The sequence below is a fragment of the Oncorhynchus tshawytscha genome, linkage group LG12, assembly GCF_018296145.1.
Source record: "Oncorhynchus tshawytscha isolate Ot180627B linkage group LG12, Otsh_v2.0, whole genome shotgun sequence".
NCBI lineage: Eukaryota > Metazoa > Chordata > Actinopteri > Salmoniformes > Salmonidae > Oncorhynchus > Oncorhynchus tshawytscha.
In genome coordinates this window covers 38493919-38499918 of record NC_056440.1, presented here as the reverse complement: position 1 = coordinate 38499918, position 6000 = coordinate 38493919, and positions in this window count along the sequence as shown.

The following is a 6000-nucleotide window of genomic DNA, read 5'->3' as shown; positions in this document are numbered from 1 at the left end:
CGCTACAGACAATACCTTCAACCTCATGACTTAGTTTTTGCTCTGACATGCACTGGCAACTGTGGGACCTTATATAGACAGGTGTGTGCCTTTCCAAATCATGTCCAATCAATTTAATTTACCACAGGTGGACTCCAATCAAGTTGTAGAAACATCTCAAGAATGATCAATGGAAACAGGATGCACCTGAGCTAAATTCCGAGTCTCATAGCGAAGGGTCTGAATATTTATGTAAATAAGGTATCTGTTTTTTATTTTTAATACATTTGCTAAAAGTTCTAAAAACCTTTTTTTCGTAAGTGTTTAAATTGTGCAGTATTTATAAATAATAATAAGAGTCTAGTTGCAGCAGTTGTGATGTGTGTAGCAAGAATATGTGTATGTGTGTGTATGTGTGCATATCTATCTATCTGTCTGTCTGTCTGTTTAATTTAGTCACTTGATTTAATGGCAATAATAATAATGTTGTTAATAATCATCATAATAATCATAATAATCACTATTATAATGTATGATAGTACCTTTTGACATGTTGATTGGTTATGTAAATTCACACTCTATTGGCCCATGTGTCTCACCCCAGGATATTTCTACAGCATCATCTGTGTGCCTCAAACTGGGGCTGATGAGAAGGGAGAAGGGGAGGACAAGGCTGACTTCAGTGGAGCTCAGGTCCTCAGCGTCTGACTCCAGTACACCACCCTAATTCCACAGCTTCGGTATTTATCCATCTCCTCCCTTCCCCTTCCCTTTATCTTTTCTCTTATGCTTCTTTCTCTCTTGACAACAGCGGTGGTGAATACTAATGACTGGTTCTCACTCTCCTCACTTCTTTCTTTACTACTGCAGCTACAACATCTCCAGGATGCCTGTATTCTCTATGTCACTGTCTTTGACTGTTTCTCTAATTCAGCACTGGTTTAAGTAGGTTTAAGTGTTTGTGTGCTCTATGCATTTACAGTATGTGACCGACCGGCTCTTGTAGAAAAATGTGAAATTGTGTTTTTTTTACACTGAATAAAAGTAGAGACTCAGAGCTACAAAATGGTATTTCATACACTACAGTTGAGGAACAATGGGAAAGTAATTTTGCTTTGAAAGTTGACAAACTTGTAAACTCACTTTTCTGAAAATGGCCTTTTAATGCTTTGGTACTACTATTGGAGAGCCCTTCCTTGTCTACACCCATTCAGCATCGCTCACACCCTCTTAAGCTTTAGCCCCAACCATCAGAATGTACTAACAACAGCAGTCAAGCTCCCAAGCTAACTTGCTAGCTTCTTCCAGACATCTAAGTGAGAGAAAAGCTCACTGAACATTACTCGCCATAGCAGGGCTGGTTAGGCTGTTATGTTATCCAGAGCGTTGGTGACTGAAATTGTCCTATGGCCGATGAGTAGAGTTGATCCCAACGACAGTCCAGCACCCAAGCTAACTGGCTAACATTAGCGAGCTTGCAAGCTACTTCCAGACACATAATGAGTGAACACCCCACTCTGACCATTTTATTCGCCCTAGCAGTGCTGGCTGTTTTCATGTTATCCAGAGCGTTGGTGACTGTAACTGTGCTAATGGCAACAATTTAATTACGCTTGTTTTGCCGACGTTTACTGGCCGTATTCAACGGGTGTTGAACATTTGTAAATTCATCAGTAATTCTGTGCTCTCTGGCACACTCAGATGAGAGTGCTCTGAAATCGGAGTAGATGGCCAGACTGAATTTACGAACGCACCCGAAATGGTTACTTGCACAGTGGAGTCTTTTGTTAAAACATGTAGCTAGCTAGATAGGTAAACAAAGAACCATAATCCCAACTCATGAGGTTACTACCCTGCATGAATCTGCAGGTAGCTAACCAACCATGTTCAGAGTTAGCTAGCTAACATTAGGCTATAGCTATCCAAGCAATTGGCTCTTTCTGTCAAAATTAGAAACTTGTAATATCTGAAAATGTAGCTAGCTAGACTATCTTACCCGTATACATCATTCATGGTTGGATGCGGCTCCTGTCGGATGCCATGCTTGCACTTAGTTTGAAGATGTAACACGGAGAGAGGTGTTCTCCTTAGCTGTCATATTTTCCTGCAGAAAGTGGAGAGCAACACTTATGCAATTTCAATACACAATACATTGTTTAAAAAGCCGCATTAGACAGGATTACCTACATACATACTACATACTGACCAGCTCAAATAGACAGAAGCGTGCTATATGGCAGACCAATCCAAACTCATCTCTCGGCATGTCCAGCCTACTCATTATCTCATTCAATCGTGGCTAGCGGGAAGGTTGCTGACTTTTTGTCTGGCTAAACCAACTAGGCTCGTAATTTAACAATTGTATTCGTATTTACAGATGGCATACATGTTTGTTATTAAGGCACATGAAAGTTCAGATGTTAGAGAACGCATTTCTGCTGGGATCTCGGGACTGATAGGGTTAATTAATCATAGGCAATTGGTTTTGTTTTGGAATGTCTGTTTCTGATATTGTATCTATTTCGTAATGGTGATACAATGGTTAATGTTTCCGTTTTCTGCTATGCCAGTTTTATAACTCCCTGTCCAGAAACCTTCCACTGAGACACATCCTACCCCTGAAGGTAACTAGTGACACACCTAGTGACCAAAACCTTGTCTCTCAACCTTTCTGTCAAGCAACTGCAGAAAACACTGGGTGTAGAGAGGTGTGTATGTGTGTGTTTGTGTTTATGTTTTACTGACATTTTTATACCATTGTCTGTCTTTTTATACCAAACTAAGGATTGTTGCTCTAAGAGGGGAAGCAAAGCACTCAAGCACAATTGCAATTGAACCAGCAACCCCTTTAGTCATCATACCATAAATGGCTAACTCTGTCTGTTAACACTAAGGCATTGTGACGCATGTTCTGACTGATGAAAAGAAAAGTTAATGTGTTTGTTGTCATGTCTACCTGACATACAGTATATTTATTTTTTTAAAGAACAAATTCTTATTTTCAATGACGGCCTAGGAACAGTGGGTTAACTGCCTGTTCAGGGGCAGGATGACAGATTTGTACCTTGTTAGCTTGGGGACTTGAATTTGCAACCTTACGGTTACTAGTCCAACACTCTAACCACTAGGATACCCTGCTGCCCCAGGGTGTACCAAAATGTATCCCTTCTGGGTGTGCTACAGTTGCTCTGTAATCACTCGGATCTCTATGACGAAGAGTTGCTCCAGTACTGTGACCTGGAGTTCCCACAGATCAACTATGCCCACTACAATGTGCATCCATACCGCGTCCATACTGCTACAACTACGCATGTGGCTTCAGACACAGTGACGCCCTGCTGAAGATGAATCTAGAGACCAAGAAACGTACTGTTGTGTCAAATTTTTAAGGGCATAATGCATTTACATTTTCTTTGTATAGGCGTGGTGCCACCCTGTTCGGTTCCCATCTGAGCCTGTGTTTGTTCCTGCACCCAAAGCAACAGAGGAGCACGATGGTGTGGTGTCCTTGTCCGTCATCATAACACCCAGAACAGTAAACAACAACAAAAACTAAACAGAAATGAATATTCACCATCAATATATGACCTGAGACATAACATTGTACAAACCTCTCTATATTTCTGTTTCCAGGATAAAATCATTTTCTGGATGCCAAGACCTTCTGAGCTGGGCAGAGGTTCCAGTCAACATTCCATATGGAACTCATGGAGTTTTTAATGAAATGAGCTGAAAATGCAAACCTCACAACCCTTTCAGCATTCTGCTAGTGAAATTACTCCAGCCATGGATGTCTCTTTTGATGCTGTTGAGATAACATCTTTAACTACTGAAGTACTCTTGGACCCTTCACGGCACAGCCCTTACCACCGTCGTTCTGATGCTTGCTATTTGGGGTCTAGGCTGGGTTACTATAATGATAATAGTAATAGATAGGATTTTTTTTAAACACCATGAAGCATTTTGTGCAAACTGCTGATGTAAAAAGGGCTTTAGAAATAAAATGAATTAATTGATTGATTTCACAGAACTCCTTAGGTACTGTCAAAATGAATCTGTAATGTTTTGTTGTACACTACAATGCATTCGGAAAGTATTCAGACCCCTTGACTTTTTCCACATTTTGTTACGTTACAGCTTTATTCTAATGTGGATTCAATTACATTTTTCCTCATCAATCTACACACAATTCCCCATAATGATAAAGTGAAAACTGTTTTTTTTAAACAACCTTTGCACATGTATTAAAAATAGAAACAGAAATACACTTATTTACATACATATTCAAACCCTTTGCTATGAGACTCAAAATTGAGCTCAGATGCATTCTGTTTCCATTGATCTACCTTGAGAAGTCCACCTGTGGTAAATTAAATTGATTGGACATGATTTGGAAAGGCACACACCAGTCTATATAAAGTCCAACAGTTGACAGTGCATGTTAGAGCAAAAGCCAAGTCATGAGGTCAAAGGAATTGTCCGTAGAGCACCAAGACAGGATTGTGTCAAGGCACAAATCTGGGAAAGGGTACCAAAATATGTCTGCAGCATTGAAGGTCCCCAAGAACACAGTGGCATTGAAGGTCCCCAAGAACACAGGTCCCCAAGAATACAGTGACAATCGGGGGAGAAGGGCCTTGGTCAGGGAGGTGACCAAGAACCAGATGGTCACTCTGACAGAGCTCCAGAGTTCCTCTGTGGCAATGGGAGAAACTTCCAGAAGGACAACCATCTCTGCAGCACTCTACCAATCAGGCCTTTATGGTAGAGGGGCCAGACAGAAGCCACTCCTCAGTAAAAGGCACATGACAGCCTGCTTGGAGTTTGCCAAAAGGCAGCTAAAGGACTCTCAGACCATGAGAAACAAGATTATCTCATCTGATGAAACCAACATTGAACTCTTTCGCCTGAATGCCAAGCGTCACATCTGGAGGAAACCTGGCACCATCCCTAAAGTGAAGCATGGTGGTGGCAGCATCATGCTGTGGGGATGTTTTTCAGTGGCAGGGACTGGGGGAGTAGTCAGGATCAAGGGAAAGATGAACGGAGGAAAGTACAGAGAGATTCTTGATGAAAACCTGCTCCAGAGCGCTCAGGACCTCAGACTGGGGCAAACGTTCACCTTCCAATAGAACAACGACCCTAAGCACACAGCCAAGAGTGGCTTCAGGACAAGTCTCTGAATGTCCTTGATTGGCCCAGCCAGGGGCCAGAGTTGAACCCGATCGAACATCTCTGGAGAGACTTGAAAATAGCTCTGCAGCGATGCTCCCCATCCAACCTGACAGAGCTTGAGAGGATCTGCAGAGAAGAATAGGAGACTCCCCATATACTGGTGTGCCAAGCTTGTAGCGTCATACCCAAGAAGACTCAAGGTTGTAATCGTTGCCAAAGGTGCTTCAACAAAGAATTGAGTAAAGGGTCTGAATACTTATGTAAATGTGATGTTTCTAAAAACCTGTTTTTGCTTTGTCATTATGGGGTAAGATGTGTAAATTTAAAAAAGCCATTTTAGACTAAGGCTTTAACGTAACAAAATGGAGAAAAAGTCAAGAGCTGTCTTCGAATACTCAGACTAACCGCACTAACCATAATATTTGTGATGTGAATTGAGTTTATAGTATGCTTGGTGATAGTTTATAGTATGCTTGGTTATAGTATGCTTGGTCATAGTGTGGATACAGTTAGTATGCCTAAAGTTCCCGGGTGTCGTACTAAATTCGCCAAAATATGAAGTGTTCATGCAGTAGACACTATTTCCATGCTTTTACGGCCCATAATGCAATTCTTTCCAAAATGGGCGTGGCTTCACAACCTTTTCAGATTTGAGGAAAATGGTGGAAAATATGCAGCCGAAGTGCGACGAAAGAGGATACAAATTCATTGCTTTAACTAATTATGAAACATTTTAAGAAAATGTTGAACAATGTAATAAAGTAAGGAATTTTCATATAAGTGACACATTATGTTGGCTGACAATTTGTTAGCTACGCTATCCTTACAAACCGCATAGCATTGCAG